Raw genomic sequence first — 17,758 nt, 5'->3', positions numbered from 1 at the left:
GTGGTTTCTGTAGGTGTGCTCCCTGGGGAAGTTTGTGTCCGGGATTGGGCTAGAGTTAACCAGATTGTCCTGGTTCAGAGCAATCTCCACACACCACCCTCATTTCTGACCCGACAGAGAGGTTCCTGGCATCAGCCTCAGCTAACAAATGCTTTTAGAAGGACTGAAAGTTCCACCTCACTGCCCTGATTCCTCACAGGGAAGGGAGAAAGTTCCATCGAGCCAAAGTGACGTCATGGAACAGACACAGGGAGGAGCCCAACAGAGGTCTGCCTTGTCTCTTCCTATGAGGCAGGTATACTGTACTTCTGCCATCGACATGTGACAGCAGAGTAGGGAGCAGGGAAGGGTCACTGGAGGTTATCAGGGCATTGCCTCTAAGGCTTGCTTGACAGACTGACTGTCACTCCAGACCCACCAAGACTATGACACAAAGCCTCCATCCTTGTGCATATAGTTGATCTTTCTGGAATGGCCAGTCGCCCTATGTGTGATCAGCCACCCAAAGCAAGAACTTGTCATTGGATGTGACTAAGATTAGCCAGGGTGGAGGCCCAGCTTCTCTTCAAGAAATACCCACTTCTTCACCACCCAGATAGGTTGAAGGGATGGCCTTTGGTTGGATGGTGGCTACACAGGCAATGGCTAGGCCCAGGGCTGGGCCAGTCACTCTCCATATTCAGCTGTGTGCCTATTCTGAGCCATTTGCAGGCACCAGCTCTCATTCTCTGTCCCTCTGACTATTCCCTGATGTTCCGGGGCTATCATTAGCACTGCCAGGACCCAGAGGGGAAGCAACCTGCCAACCATCACAGAGCCAGCCAGGGGTGGCAGCTGGGCCACCCTGTTCCAGAATGCCCGCTCTTTTGACCCCTTTCTCACACCTGCCTGATTTGCTTGTTAAACTTTAAAAAACATTAATTAGTGGCCGCTGCCACGTCAGATGGCCTGCTCAGCACCCCTGGAGTTCCTTCGGTAATTTCCGGTCTCTCGGAGAAAGAAGGACCACCCTGAGTCCACAGGTCTTAGGTCTCATGGCCATCGTTGCCTAGGGCTTGAAGGAGGAGAAATGAGGCCAGAGAACAGGCTGGAGGGAAGTTATTTTTCAATCAAGTTGGGCTTTGCCTTGCTAATCCTTCTCCTCTGCAGGGGCCAAGGGCAGACAGCTCTTCCCAGCATGGGGACAGCTTTGGCCCTGAGATTGGGACCTCCCCCCCCCCAATCTGCAATAAACAGAAGAATGTGTCTCAAAAGACACCCAGCTGCTCCTAATGAAACTAAGAGCTGAGAAGTGGAGAGAGGGAGAGAGAAAGAGAGGGAGAGACAGAGACAGAGACAGAGAGACTGACTGTCAGCCAGGAAAAGCCCAAGATCCTCTGGGTGACACCAATCCCTCCAACAACTGGGAATCTGTTCAAGACCTTTTGAATGGAGTTTTTCCCTGTGTGGGCCTGGGCACTAAGTTCCCTTGCAGGTCCCAGTCTCAGGTTCTTCCTATGTGATGTGGAGATCATAACATACATCTCAGAAATGCATATGCACATGGCGTGCTGAAAACACATGTTCCACACATGCCTTCACAGTACACACAACTTAAACACGTGTTCTGGGTTCCGTACCCGAGGCTCTTAGAGGATTTGAAGTTTACATTCAAGGTCCTCTTTATCATAGATGTGTTCTGTTTATGAAAATGAAGGTATTCCAAACCAAAGAAGCTTGGAGCAAATGTGTTTTAAAGAGTGCAGAGACTGGGCTGGCTCAGGGGGCAAAGGCCTTGATATTGTCAGCGTGAAAACCCAAATTCAATCTATCAGAACCCACATTTTACAAAAAAAAAAGAAAACCCAAAAAAAAACCAAAAAAAAAACTCGACAGGTATGGTAGTGTGCGTTTGTCATCCCTGCGTTGAGATAGAGAGAGATGGGATCCCCGGGTCCTCACTGGCCAGCCTGGCCATATTGTCAAGTCCCAGGTAGAAAGTGAGAGACCTGTCTTAAACAACAACAACACCCAAACCCCAAAAAACAAGGTACAACACCTGATGTTGAACCCTGGCTGCCACACATGTGCACATACGCATGTGCACCAATGCATACACATATATACACGCATACACATATACATGTGCACCAATGCTCAAACATGAATACACATATACACATATGCATGCCCACCAATGCACACACAGGTATACACACATACACATATTCATGTGCACCAGTGCTCAAACATGTGTACACGCAAACACATATGCATGCATACCAATGCACGCACATGTATACATACATATATACATACACACACACACACTGTTTCTTTTAAAAAACAGTGAAAAGCCTCCTCGAGTAGAAGTCAAGTCCCGTTTTACTCTATATATTTTACTGGCTCTGAGACAAGAGTCATTTCCCAGTGGAATAATGAGATTCCATCCACAAAATAGCCGTCAAATGCAGTTGTAAAGCTTTTCCAAATGCAAGATGGCGGAAGTGTTTTATTCTCATCCCCTGAAAACCAAGATGCCATCGGCTGTGGCCTTCGCCTCCTTTCCTGACAGGAGATCAGCTCACTGTGCATACCAAATGCACAAACCTCACCACATGGCAAACAGCAAGGAACACTCAGCAATCTGGAGGTCAGGGGGGGGCGTTTGGTTTCCCGGGGTCCCTTGAACAGACTTCCTGTGCCGTCTCTGAGGACTAGCCTCTAATGCCTTTTCAAGGTCTCTCGGTCCCTGCCACCTCTCCTGGTGCCTGTCCTTGCTATTCCACCCGCCCCACCTGCTTATTCCCATACAAACCCTGCATCATGGTCCAGAGTTGCTGGCTTAGCCCCCTGTTTCTTGAGGCCCCAGGCAATATCCAGGATTTACGAGTCCTGCGAATGAGAGATCTCCTTCCTTCCTTCTTTCTTTCGTTCTTTGCTTCCAAGGCTGGAGACTAGCTAGCTGATGTAAGAGGGTGATCTGGGTGGCTCCCCGACCCTGGGCTGTCCAGGATTCGTCATCATTTGTATCCAGCTTTCAGCTCAGTATTTGCTGAAGCTGCTGACATTGTGGGCAGAATATAGTTGTTGTAAGGACTTAAAAGGAGAGACACCATTCCTGACAGCCTGTTGCCTGTGGCTGGACTACTGAATCATCTTATCTTGCCTTCCTTCCTTTCTTTCTTTGTGAGAAAAACAGAACAAAACAAAAAGCCTAAAGAAAGCAGGTTTGAGAATTTCACAAATGATAAAGGGTTTGAGAAATGTAAGGGCCCATGCGCACATGTGCATCAAAATGCTTATTACCAGGCCATTAGTAGCAGCAAGGCACACTGGTGTAAATACACAGCTATAAGGACACAGGGTTGATTTGAGTTCTGTCCTTAGTCACAAATTATAAACTTGCAACAATGGCAGGAGTCTCTCTTGTGTCAGTATGGTGTCCAGTTGTTAAGTTACACAGTGGCTTCTTCAGAGAGCGATGCTCTCTCGGCAGAGTCCACAGATGAGCACCCTGGGGCCAGTGCTGGCACTTAGTAGGGCTGTAGAGGAACTAGCTGCTTTCTTCTCGGTCATCCTTAGCAATCACTGCTGGGTTTCCTGTCTTCTGAGTTCCACTCTAGGAAGGCCAAGGCTAGAGGAGAAGATGTATGGTGTTCTCAGCTTTCTCGGTAAAGAACATTCCAGAAGCCCCTTGCCTTCATTTGCACGGTCACCTTAGTGGCTGAGCTTTGTCATGAGTTCAGCTCCGCAAGGGAGGCTGGGAAATGCTTTAACAACCGAGAAGATTGCAGACGCAAAGTTGGAATTCTGTTAGGAACAGGAAGGAGATGGCCATGGGTATTAGGACAGCCGCAGCCTACTCCATCAGCCCCCCAGCATCCTGGATACCCTCTTCCCACCCCCTTCTCAGACCTGATTATGTTTCTCCCTGGAGAGAACGACAGAAGGCTTCGCTCTGAGGTTGCAGCTCACAAGAGATCGTGCCAGCTTCTGGGCTAGGTTGGAATGTGCCTGGGTTTTTCAGGATTACATACTTGATTAAAAGCTGAGGTCATTCGCCGTGCTTACAAGGTCAAAGAAAGTTCCCGGGTGACCATAACACAGTCATGAAGAGGCAGCGAGATAAACCACCCAGGAAGGGTAAGAGGCAGACCTGAGGTAGAGGATCCCATTGCATATATGAGGGCAGAGTAGTAAAAATAAGGAAAGGACCAAGGGAAGTATGGAGGGGCTTAAGTTGGTCTGTGACACCCCCCCCTTTTGTTGGATTTTCTGAAATTTTCTAGTGTAGATATCTAACAATTTTACAAACAGAAAAATTCTTCCTGTCAGATGTATATGTGAATATTTCTCCAAAGGTGGTCTTGAGGACAAACAAATTATTTGCACAAGGGTGAGTGAAGAGTCACAGTTATTCATTTATTTGATGCTTCGTGTCTGCAAGACAAGTGTGCCTACTACCGAGCTTCATCCCCAGCCTCCTTCTTGCTTCGTATTTTGAGTTTAGGTCTTCCTAAATTGCTCAAGCAAGCCCTCCTAGTAGCTGGGACTACAGGCCTGCACCACCAGGCCTGGTTTAACAATTAATTTTTAAATACAAATTGAAATTTATATCAAATAGATGCATACACACAAAATGAAGTCTCCGGCGAGCCTGCCCCTCCCCCAGGCCACTCTACCTTAAACCTAGGAAAACATCTCCCCTATGACAGCATCCGAGCCTTGAATCTGAGACCCTCGCCTTGCAGAATTGGCTGAAATAGTTCGAATAGCAGATAACACAGGGACTGGAAATCAACATCCCTTACAGAGGGGCCCATCAGTGTGACAGGTGGCTCTCAGCTGGGTGTGACGACCTAGTTAGGAAGGACTTGGATGGTTTTGAATTCAGTGGGGCTGGAGAGTCAGGAAGTATTGCGTAATGGTTAGAGATGTGAGCTTTGGGGCCCAAGTGGGTTCGGAACCTGGTTCTGTCACTCACTAAATGGGTGACCTTATTTCTCCCTGCCTCGGTTGGCACGGTTTCAAAGTGGTGACCAGAGTACTCCTGTCAAGGGCTCTTTAACTTTTGTTGCTTGATTTAAATCCCCTAATGTGAACATTACATATCCTGGATATTTGTTTTAGTTGCAAGCTTTCAGACTACAGTTTGCTCATTTTGGGGTGACGAGTCGGGATCTAGTAAGGACCACACATTGCAGACTCTGTCTCCAGGTCCCTCTCTTTGATCTTCCCATCCCTGCCATGTGAAGTTTGCTGGTTGAAGACTAGAATGGTTCTCATTGTAATCTGCCAAAACCCCACAATGGAGGGCATGGTTAAGCTAAAAGGAGTCGCAGCAGCTACGGAGCCGGGCCCCAGCACCAGCTCCTGTCCTCCTAGGGCTCTACCTGGGATTGTTACCCGCACCACCAGCCCAGACGTGGTGTGAGCTGTGTGCCTCTGCCCAGGGAATGCAACCCGAGAATACCTCATTCCAGAAGGAAAGCACTATGGCCAGTGAACATTGGCTTCTGTGGCAAGGCTGCCTCTAGTCAGGCAGCCCTGTCTTGTGCTAATTACTGTGAGCTCTTGTTGTCCCAGCTGGAGGAGAGCGTGAAGCTCCTCACCTTCCTGTCACAGTTTGCGGTCTTTACAGTCACACTGTCACTTTCTGTTGCAGGCAGAAACTGTAAACAGGGAGTCTTGTGTTCTTTTTTTTGAAGTGAATATAGCCGGCTGGCCATCCTTACCTTTGTATTCGGAATGGACCTTTTCTGCCTGCACCGCCCTCCCTCCCCTCCCCTGTCCCCCCCACCCCGCTCCGCCCCCTCCCTCTCCAGACCTGCTGTCCTAGATACAAACTTGTCTCTATGTGCCTGGCACTTCTCCAGTTTTAGCACCTAACGCCCTGCTGGGATTCCCTTAGTCCTGTGTGGACAGGGACAGCGGGTCACCTTCATGGCTGGGCAAGTACACTGAGATTTGAGAGGGACTTGTGGACCTCATTAAAGGCAGATAGGCTTTAAAATGCAAATTAAGGGAATGTGTATGTTTGTGCAAACACAGGGTTGTGTGTTCAATCTCCATTTTTTAAGTGTGATTGGAATGCAGAGGTCATGCTGATTCTCGTCATTGGGCCTTGGAGCTCTGCTCTTGAGTGACAACTAAGGACAGCCTTTCTTCTAGGACTGCACTAACCCTGTGACGAAGGCCCTTCTGGAAGGGCCCATATTGTCACACTTGCTCTGAACAGGGGCTCAAGCAGCCTGGGCACAGTCTCCTTCCCAGAGAAGGTGACAAACTAGACTGCCAACTTGTCTGAGGTGGGTGGCACAGGTATGGCTCCTACCTTCCCCACACCAAAGTTTGACACAACTGTAATGTGGTAACTCTCTTCTTCTCAGTGGGTTCCAGGTCTGCTCTCTCTCTCAATCTTTATAGGGCAGGGTAGTGGTGTCTAGAAATGGCATGCCTTCTGCCTGACTCCATCCTGTTGGCCAGAACTCAGCCATGTGACCCCACCACCTACCTGCGTGGAAGGCTGGGAAAAAGTAGTCTTTGCCATTGCCACCACATAAGCTATCAGCCATCCACTTTGCACTCTGTAAGGAGCCGGTGCAAGCAGCTCCCCCATCTGTGGTCCTCCCTCTGGTTTCCAAAGCAAGATTCTGTAAGGACACTGTGTTTTATATAGAAAAGTCTGGCCTCAAATGAACTTGGTTTGAGTGGAGTTACAGAAGTGTATGTGTGTGTGTGTGTGTGTGTGTGTGAGCATATGTGTACATGTATGTAACTATGTGTGTGAATGTGTCTATATGTATGTGAGTATGTGCATGTATGTGTGTACATGTATGTGACTATGTGTGTGCATGTGTATGCACGTTTGTATGTGACTATGTACACACAACATATGTGTACATATAGGTAACTGTGTGTGAATGTGTATATGTATATGTGAGCGTGTACATGTATGTGTACATGTATGTGACTGTGTGTATGTGTGCACTTGTATGTAAATGTGTGTGCACACGAGTTGTGTACATATACGTGACTATGTTTATGTGTATGGGTATGTGAATATGTGTGTATATACTCGAGCACACACATGTGTATGTGTGTGTGAATGAGGGCATGCATGTATGCCATAGTACATGTATGAAGGGTTAGAGAACAGCTTCAGGTGTCGGGCTTTCTCTGTGTCTTGTTTGAGGCAGAGTCTCCCTTTGTTGTTCTCTGCTGCCTGTGGCAGATTAGCAGGCCTATAGACTTCTGGGAATTCTACTCTGTCTTGTCATCTCCTTGTGGGAGCACTAGAATTACAGATACATGTTATCGTGACTGGCTTTACATAGGAGCTAGGGATTTGAACTCAGGTCCTCATGTGTGTGTGTGGGAGTACTCTGTAGTGAGTACTCTGTAGGATATAGTTTGGAAAGCACTGATCTAGAAGTCTCTCATTTTTATGGAAATGTTGGCTTGAAAAAAAAAAGTGCCTAAGTTTGTGGTTTCACAAAGTGTAGTCCTTTGGTGGATCATGGCGTCAGAGGCCCAGAGATGAGTCTTCATGGGATGTGAATGAGGAATCTGCTGCTGTGGCAACATACCCGAGAAAATCATCTGAAAAGGGAAGCCAGGCTCCTCCGGCTCTGTCGGAGGTCAGAGGGCATGGTCTGTGGTGTGGCTCCGTCATGATGCTTTGGACCTGGGGGAGGCAGGACTTCACAGCAGGATCCTATGATGGAGAAAAACCACCCACCCCGGGGTGGCCAGAAAGCAAAACGAAAGAATGGGGTTGAGGTTCCAGTTTTCTCCTTAAGAACCTGTCCTCGGTGACTCTGCTTCCTCCAAGCAGGGCCCCCTTCTTCCTAAAGGGCCCGTCTCCCCTCGGTGCGACCATCAGCTGGCACCAAGCTTTCAACACACGTGTCCTGGGCGGACAAATAAAACCAAACCATAGCCTTCTGACTCTTCCCTCTTTCCTTCCTTGTACTTTCTATCCCATGCCTTCCCACTCCATCTCCTCTGCCTCCTCCTCTCCTTCCTCCCCTTCCTTCTTCTCCCCCTCTCCCACCTCTTTCCCTTCCTCCCCCTCCTCCTCCCCCTCCTCCTCCCCCTCTTCTTCCCCCTCTTCCTCCTCTTCCTCTTCTTCCTCTTCCTCCTCCTCATTCACTCTTTTGAGAGAACATCTCACTCCGTGGCCTTCCATTTGTGACCCTCCTGCCTCAGCATCCTGGGTCTGGACTCACAGAAGTGAGCCGATCCTCCCAGCCAGTCTCTCTTTTTAAACCTGGCAGAGAGAGCCTATGAGGATAGGATCCACATCTTATCATTTATGGTTGAGTGACTTTATGAATGATTGTACAGCACCATACGTGTCTTCCTGGGTCATAGCTGGACACTTTGGGGCAGTCTGCCTGCACTGGTCCTGTCACCCAGGCCTGCCCATCTGGCCGAATGTAAAATCTCTGTTTGTCTGCTTATAGTTTTATGGCTGGCTGGCGGCACTGGCCATAAATCAAGGTGGTTTGAGGGTTAATGTTGAGCTTAGACAGAATCATGCTCCGGGAAAACTGGAACGGGTTTTTTTATTTGAGCTACAGGCACTGGTCCTATATATATATAGCTTAAAATTTAATTTGGTGTGTAATTGGGACTAGCTCTTTGGAGCCCTGGGTTATGTGTTTTGGAGCAGCTGAGAAACAGGGGCGAGGCAGGGCAGGACATGGTATGTTAATTGGTGGCCTCTGGGACCTGAGGAGAACGGGATCTAAGTCCCTAGTTAGAATGAGCTTGGCAGTTTTATTTGAGTCTGAGGGGGCGTGTATTACAGAGACCACTGGTTTGCACCAACCAGAGCGGGTTGTTCTCTGCTCTGTTGCCTGTGGACACCATCCCCAGCATGCTGGAGGGATGGAAGATAGAAAGTAGCGGGGCATCTTGAGAGAGGGTGCGTGAGCCTGCCAGTTGGGGCTTGCCTGCACCCCTGTCTGTAGTATTTCTGTGCTGCTCGGCCTGTGGTCCCTACGAGGGTTTCACATTTTATTACCAGTCTCGATAAAAAGGACTTGGGTCAAAGCAAATATTCATGGAGGAAAAAACAAAGGAAATTAAACGCAAAATCGTGACTGGCGAGTAACCACACAGAGGCCTGACTTTAATACCGCCAGAGCCATTGGGGGAAGTGGTCCCCAAGAGTCGGAACCGAAGGACGTTGGCCTGGTATTCCCAAAGCCTGGCCTCTCTCCTGTTTAAAAAGAAATTGCCATTTAATTTGTTTCTGAGTTTTATTTCTCAAGTGAACCAGCATGGGGCCCTGTAATGAGGTTGTGTTTCTGGGAGGTGTTGAAAGATGACGGGAAGAGGCGGGAAACCACCGAGCAAGGCTGGGTTTCATCTGGAGCTGGTATGGACCTCTTCAAGGGGTATGGGCTCTTGAGGAGTCAGCAAGCAGAGCATGGGGAAGGAGGTAGAACTGCTCGGGGCTGCTGTTCACACGCTGCCGTGGACAGGAGTTGCCATTCTGTGACATTGTGGTCCCCAGGAAACAAGGCAAGGGACCCAAGAGAGGGATGCAAATCTGAGCCAAGGAATTGGCTAAGTGTGTTTGGAGTGAACCAGGAATAGTCCTAGAGACAAGAGGGCCTGAGCATCTCAGGGTCTCAGATGCAGTCGTGCATTGATATCTAAGGGGGTGGGTTCCAGAAGCCCTCTGGGTACCAAAGTAGTTAGATGCTCACGTCCCTTGTGGTGTAGTGTTCTCAAGAACAAACACATCCTCATGGTCTTTGATCATCTCTAGCTGACTTGTAGAACTTAGCACCCTATATGTGGGGTCTATAGCAATAGTCATTTTACTGTATTGTTATGGAGACAAGAAAAGAAGCCTGTTCATGGTCAGGATGGATAAAATTTTAAAAATATCTATTTTTTTTAAAAAATGTGATTTGAATCCAAGAATGCAGAAACAGAAAATGGACTACGTGTACATTTAGGTAAGAGATTTCTAGTCCAGGGAGCATCAGAGAAAACCTGGCAATTGTTTCTGACAGGGAAAATCTCCGCTCCCTGGTGCTGAGCCAGCTTTCTGCATAGGATAAAGCGATTTGTGCCAAACAGTGACTGGGTGCAGGAGTAGGCACAGCAGCATCCCACCGCCCTGCCTTCCCCGACCTTGACCTTTCAGACAATGAAGAGTAGCAGAGAGGTCTTGATCCCCAAATCACCCTCCCACAAGCTCTCCTCGCTCTTCCCCTGGCTGCCAACTCATTTTATAAAAGTAACTGCAGGCTCATGAAGATGGCTAAAGGAAGGCCAACCCTAAAGTCTGCTCCTGTCTTAGCCTGATGCTACCAGCTGGGGGAACCCATGAGTCCATTTACTTGAGTGTCTATGGTGCACCTGACATTCGTAGGCAGTATCATTTCCCAGCAGCCCTAGGAAGGAAACATTGTCTCTATAGACAACAGCCTCCAATTGTCCAAGGTGGCTCACAGCAGCAAAACTGTGTGTTTGCAACACTTATGGTGTACCCGGTCCTTTACTAAGGTCTGGGAGTCTGGGATCCCATTCAGGTCTTGCCCTAACTGGCCTATCCTGCTTTCTGTCTGTTACCTGCTTGCCCCCTCCCCCTTACATAACAAGGGGTTTCATTGGCAGGATGGGGTAAAGCCCGTGGTGGTGTTGTCAGGAAATAGCACTAATGGATTTGATGCTTCCAATTTCCTGAAGTAAGTTTTATGACCCTATTGCACCTACTGGGAAACAGGCCCTGGGGCAGATCTGACTTCATCCAAGGTCACTTGGAAGGGACAGAGTCTTCTTCGCACACTCACTTAAACTCGTCTGCACTGCACTGGAGCAGATCTTGGATGGGCAGTCACCTTAGAACACTACCCTCAGCCAGGGCTAGCTCCCTCAGTGTTGCTGGTGTTATGTACCCAACAAGCCTATGTTGGCGAGGTTGGCTGGGCATCATGGGATACTGAGCAGCTCTTAGACACGAGAGACCAGCAGCAGGCCCTCAGTTGTTAGAATCAAAATTACCTCCAGACATTGCCTGACGCGTGTTCCGGGAAATAGTTGCCTTGGTTGATCGTAGTGACCAAGAGAGCCACACCTGAAGGATTCTAAACCTTATCAGATGTTCCTGGCCATGGGCATGGCTGAGGGACACCATCAGAGAGGAGGAGACCTGGGGCATTGAGACCAAGCTTGGGGAGGATGCCCTGTCGGTTTTGTGAGTGTGGATCAGAACGTCCAGAAATGTGGAAGCAGAGGTGAGCATCAGCCTGGAGCCAAGGTAGGCTAGGTTCAAAGCCTGCAATTCCACTGAGTGGCCACCACACATCGGCTGCCTGAGCCTCCCAGTCCTTGTCTGTGACCTGGGTAGTTCCTGGCCACATTTATAGAACACATGGGCTTGTAGATGAGAGTACTACTATCCGGGAATTGTGGCCTTTATCACCAGCTAACTTTAACAAAAATTTTCCCCAATACTAGTGACAGGGCAGGCTGCACAGCCCCACCAGTGGTCCTCTGTAGCAGCCTCTGTGACAGGAAAAGCTGGTTCGTGTCTTCCAAGTGGTACTACAGGTCTTCCTTCTGCACTCTGTCCTGTGCCAGCCCCATTCAGTTCCCTCAGCTACCTCCATTTATGTCACTCAGGATATGGAGTGGAGCAAGGACATTATAGCTCGTGCCCTCTCTCTCCTCCCTTCTGTCCAACAGTGCCTCTGGCCTCAAAGCTTGTCTCCCTACAAATATTTGGATCCATAGCCTTCACCCCCATCCCAGTCCAGGAACCTCTCAGGGACTCGGACTCCTCCCAGTCACAGGAATTCAGCAATAAAGATGTCTGAGTTTATCATCAGGAGAGCTCCGGGTGAAAGAGAAAGTGACTCTTGCCTAGTGCTTCCAAGCCTTTCTCCTTCTCTGCCGGCTATTTGCATTGAATTAGCTTAAATGATAATTAAGCCTGAGTTTATGGTTATGGGGCCTGAGGAGCCAGGGATGACGGAAGGACAGTGGTTCCCCTTGGCAAAACTCCATCTCCAAAAATATTTGCATGATGATTCGTAACAGTAGCAACATCATAGTTATGAAGTAGCAATGAAACTCATTTTATGGTTAGGGGTGGCCACAACATGAGGAACTGTAGTGACAGGAGGAACTGCATTAGGAAGGTTGTATTAGGTAACTGCATTACCTTAGGGGCTATGGTAAAACTTGCCAGGCTCTAAACATCTGGGACTTCCCCACCAGCCGAGCATAACCTATTAGCATTCTCTGTTTCACGGGAATACCAAGAAGTCACCTGTGCCTCTCTCTTTCCACGATGCAGGGTCTCTCGCCACTGAGCAGGTAAGGTGCATATTCCCATGCCCCTGCCTCAAAGCATAAACCTGGAGGTCTCGAACAGGGTTTGGGGATGTAACTCAGTGGGCAGACTCCTTGCCAAGCATGCATGGAGCCCTGGGTCCAGTCTCTAGCATCATGGATATCAAGTGAGGGAGTGAGTGCCCCTTTCCTCAGTTCAGGGTTATCCTGGGCTACATAAGGAGGTCAAGGTCAATTGGCGATCTGTTAGAACCCTCCCTGCCTCAAAAGAAAGACGTCTGGGGCTGGAGAAATGGCCCAGCAGTTATGAGTGCTTGCTGCTCTTACAGAGGACCATAGTTTGGCTTCTGATACCCAAGTCAGGTGACTCTCAGTTGCCAGCTCTGGCCCCTAGGGATCTGATGCCCTCTTCTAAGCCACACAAGCACTTACATGTACTACAGATTCTTTAAAAAAAAATGTCTTTTTTAAAAAAGTTTTGAATGAAGCTCAAAGTACGGATCTTAACTGTCACTCTGGGGGGAATCTGTCAGTGAGTATGGGCCATATTTTGAGAAACCGAGTCACACCGGATCACATGGAAATTATTTGAGTGGCGATTTATGTGCTCTCTGTGTGTGCACACCGTACGTTGCTGGGTGTGTTTTCTCTGGGCATGATGAAGCTTAAGGAGATTTTAATTTTCCCTGTACTTTTAAAACTTTATAATGATGGTATAATTTCAATCATATAGTTTTTTTAAATAAGTGCCAAAAGCCATTAGATTTCCCCCCTGGGCTGGGAAGAACAGAAGTATTACAGAGAGAATACTGTATTTGAAGTAAATTTTGGAGAAATATGACCATAGAGACAGAAGACCACAAGTTTGAACGAATCTCTTTGTTTTTAATTATTTCTTTTATTTTTTGAGATTAGTATAATTACATCATTTTTCCTTCCCTTTCCCCCCTCTAAGCCCTCTCATATACCCTACTTGCTTTCTTCAAATGCATAGCCTTTTTCCTCATTGTTGTTGCACACACACACACACAGAGAGAGAGAGAGAGAGAGAGAGAGAGAGAGAGAGAGAGAGAGAGATATTTCCAAATACATAAAATAATTTTCCTACTCTCATGTGCGTTTTTAGGGTTGACCACTTAGCACTGGACAACCAAGTGCTGTGTTCGTCCCTGGGAAAGACTGTGTCTCCCCTCTGGCCCCTTGCGTTCCCCCCTCCCCCGCCTTTCCTTGGGTGTCTGTAGTTCTTTGTGTAGGGTTGAAGCCTTCTGGGCTCCTCTCATCTCCCTGCCCCTGTGCCCACATCCATGTTAGCTTGTCTTTTGTTGTCCTGGTTCTGCTGGTGATGGGCGCAGCTTCTCCCATTCCCAGGAGACACAATGTAACAGTGAACTCCACCATGCTCCCAATCCTCGGGCTCCCACAGCCTTCCTGGCCCCTCATCCCTCCGCAGTGAGCCCTGAGCCTTAGGTGCAGGAGTGTTTTGGAGATGAACCATCACTAGGCTCCACAGCTCTGCATTTTGATTGGTTGTGGTTTTCTGTAATGATCTCCATCCATGGCGAAGAGATGTTTCCTGGGTTAGGGGTGAAGACTGTGCGTATATCTGAAGATATCTGCTTTAACGCCCCGGATGTGTCCCTTTCTCTGAGGCTTCCAGCTCCTCAGCCTGCCTCCCCCTGGGGCCTGAAGAAGAGGGAAATGATCCTTCTTTTTCTTTTTTTCTTTTTTTTCAAAGCCAGAGGCAGAATCGCACCTGAGAATTTGGACCTGTAGCCTTGAGCTGGACAGTGGGGCCTCCCGTCTCCTGCCCCTCCTTTGCCCAATCTTTGGGGTCCTGAGCCTGGTGTTCTCCCTCCACCCCACCCCACCCCACCCCACCCCACCCCACCCTTCCTGGTTTTCCTGCACGCCCCCTGGCCAGGCAGAGCTGGGATGGCAATTTTACAGTGCTGTTATTACTTCCTTGCTGCCCGCGCGGGGCCCCCTCAGCCACTCCATGAGCTGGCCAGACCTCGCCAGGGAAACTGTTTCCTAGACCTTTACAACGTGAGAGGAAAAAAGGGGCCGTTGGATTTATGGAAACTATATAAAGTTTATGGAGTCTTGGCAGGCCAGAAGTAGGAATGCCTGCAGGAAGGGGGGCACATTTTGAAATGGAGACAGCCATGCAAGGGCAACGGTCCTGTGTCGAGACACTAGACAAAATCCCGGAGTTCAGGGTATGCTGTGTAAGCCAGGGGCCAGGGAGCTTGGCCTGATGACAGCAGCTGCCAGGGACGGGAAGGTCTCGGGGTGACCTCATGCACTCCCATAGCAGGCTTCTGGGGCAGGGTGGGGACAGGGCTGTCCTCATTCTGTAGAGCGTGAACTTGCTGAAGGCTGTAGGGTGACATGGAGCAGTTGTGCTGGGCGGGCAGAGGTTCCCTCAGACTCTTCTGTGCGTTGAGCGATGCGTCCTGGTTTTAAGCACTGAGAATATGTTCTTCATACCTACTTCAGTTTGGAACTTGTCTGATATCTGGGATTGTGTCTGACCATCCCCTGCTACCCCTCCTGTAGAAGATGATCTATGCTCAGGTTTGCCCGCAGGTATTAGTGGGGACAGAAGCAAAAGCAACCCCAGGGTTGGTTCTGAGTCAGCAGGGTTTGAATCCGCAACCTTTGCCGTCAGAAGTCCCCTGTGTCACACTTCTCCTGTAGGACCCTAGAAGAGTACCCCGTGAGATACAAAGTCCCCTGTCCCTATCTCTGTCCTCCTGGGCACTTTTAACCCATTATCCCTTTCATTTGTACCTCTCAGTAGCTTTGTTTTCCCCTTCCTACTTGTCTGTGAATTCTTGGAGCGCAGATTCCGTGAATGCTTAATTCTTCCTTGCTGGTTTTGCCCACAGAGCCTGGCATTGCTCCAGTGTCTAGGAATCCTTGTATAAATATCAACGGGGTGTGTGGATGGCTGAGTGGATGGATGGATGGATGGGTAGATGGGTAGGTGAATGGGTGGGTGGGTAGGTGGATGGATAGATGGATGAATAGGTAAGTGGATGCCATGTTGGACAGATGGGTATATGGATAGACAGATGAAGGAATGGTAAAGTCCATGGTAGGAGATACGTGGCTGTTGAATGGTTGGATGAGTTGAGTGTGGTGTGTGGTTGTGGATTGCTGGTTGGATAAGTAGGGCAGTGTAGACCAACAGACACTCACACCCACATTTACACTACCACACTCAGTGAAGCTGTGAGTTCCCTCTCAATCTCCTTACTAAATGCTTTTCCGTCTCATGGGCTATATTTTGCTCTTTCTCTGAGGCCAGCTGGAGAAGCAAGCCTGGGTGTTTGAGTGTGTGTGTGTGTGTGTGTGTGTGTGTGTGTGTGTGTGTGTGTGTAAATACTTTACAATCCCCATAAACTTGTTTAAAGACAGGTGGGGGTGAAAGTATAAACTCTGGCAGCCTTTGGGGAGGGTAGTTTGGAAGTGGCTATTAAAATTTTAAATGTGCCTACCACTAAGACCCAGCAGCCCCACTTTGGGCTGTCAAGGATGAGAAATGCCTCCCAGGCTTGTGCACAAGGCTGTGTGCTGGGTGCTGGTGCAAGGCTGTTCATTGGTCTGTTCCTCCCAATGGTGGCAGATTAAAATAAGTCACAATGTCCATTGAGCAGGGGATAAGTAATTACCCTGGAAAACTCCTGCCACCCAAGAGAACATGGTAGATCTATGTCCAGAGACGGACAGTTCTAAGATGGTGCTTGAGATGGGACACTGCAAGCTTTCATGAGTCCCTGGGACTCAGCCATCTCAGCAAGTGTCCCCTTGTCCTGACATTTTGGCCATGTTTCCTTTCCCTCTCCAGGAAGCCCAGCCTGCTGGGATTACATCTTTCAACCTCATGCCTGCTTGTCAGTGACCTTCTTTAGGAAAGGAGACAAATGAGAGGGGAAAATCAGTTACAGGCGTAATTACTGTCTGCTGGCTCTTCAATTAAAAAAAGCATGAAAGGCACAATATTAAAATCTGATTTATAGGTGCCACTATCTGCCTAATAGTGTGGCCAAGAGCCAGAAAAGCACTGTAGTCATTACAGAAAAGCAAAGCCTTTTTTCCTCCGACAGCAGACAAATTGGCTCTCATTTTCTTCTTGCTAAGGACAATGAATGAAATGGTTGTTGGCATCTACAGCATGTTCTTCTACCGTGCTGAAATCCAGAACTTAGTAGTCTGGGAGCAACTTAGAAGTTGTCTGGCTCAGTACCTCAGGGAAGTTTCCTGAGAGGCACGGTGGCTAAACACGGAGGTGGTAGCCACCACAAGCCACCATGCATCAAGACAGAGAGCTGGAGCTTCAGCCCCTCAGAGGAACACCATCTAGTCTTTGATGGGCCTGGGACAGCTAAGACCACAGTGCCTACTTAGGAGGGAGGGGAAGGAAGCATGTGGGTAAAGTGTGTGTGTGTGTGTATGTGTGTGTGTTTATAGGTATATACCCACTCAGGTGTGCACATGTGGAGGCCAGAGGTGGTCAGCTGTCTTCCTCTATCGCTGTCTACCCTATTGTTCGAAGTAAGGTCTCTCACTGAACTTGAGGCTTGCTGTGCCATCTAGACTGGCTGGCTGGGAGCCCCTAGGACCCACCTTTCTCCAATTCCCCAGGCTGGCGTTGCAGACATACACTGCTGCACCTAGCTTTGACATGGGCACCGGGGAATTGAACTCAGGTCTTCTTGCTTACGGAGCTTACAGAGGACACATTTTACCCACTGAGCCATCTCTCCAGGCCCTGCTCAGTGAATTTCTTCAAAGTCATTGTTGCGGTTACAGGTTATCCCTGGGAGAGCTGGAATTTAACCTACACTTGACATTTCCATGGTGATAGCTGATGTGGGGTGGACCACAGGGAATTCCCAGCACGGCTTCTTTACCACTGGAAAGGCCCCTGGGTACCTTCTACATCCTGTTCTGTTCATACTTAGCACAGTTTCTCCTTAGCAGAGGTGTTGTCAAGCTTACAGTTTTATAAACATGTGAACAGAACCAGCCCAGAGCATTCCAGCCCCGAATGTAACCGAAAGCTGGTGGTACCCTGCTCAATGAGCGCATCTTACAAGAATCTCAGTGGGGAGTGCTGTCCCCTGCAAGAAGGGATCCATGATTTAGGGCTGTCCACTCACCACGGCTAGGCAGTGGGTGCCTGCAGAATCTTCCATTCTTAGCTTTAAAAATAAGAGCTACAAAGCTGGGCATGGTGACCCATCCATATAATCAACCCCAGAGCTCTGGAGGCTGAGGCAGGAGGATTCTGAATTGGAAGCCGTCTTAGACAATGTAATACAATGTAATGTAGCCGCTGGGCGTGGTGGCGTATGCCTTTAACCCCAGCACTTGGGAGGCAGAGGCAGGTGGATTTCTGAGTTCGAGGCCAGCCTAATCTACAAAGTGAGTTCCAGGACAGCCAGGG

The 17,758-nt window shown here is 48.8% G+C and overlaps 1 protein-coding gene across 8 annotated transcripts in view; it reads left to right on the top strand.

Moving 5' to 3' along the window:
- The window catches only part of Clmn (calmin), a 101,969-nt gene that overhangs the window by 41,850 nt on the left and 42,361 nt on the right, over positions 1-17,758 (top strand). The gene's annotated exons all lie outside the window — the stretch shown is intronic.

The sequence above is a fragment of the Mus musculus genome, chromosome 12 (assembly GCF_000001635.26).
Source record: "Mus musculus strain C57BL/6J chromosome 12, GRCm38.p6 C57BL/6J".
Taxonomy (NCBI): Eukaryota; Metazoa; Chordata; class Mammalia; order Rodentia; family Muridae; genus Mus; species Mus musculus.
Note: the sequence above shows the minus strand (reverse complement) of the source record. Positions and strands in the feature narration are given on the sequence as shown.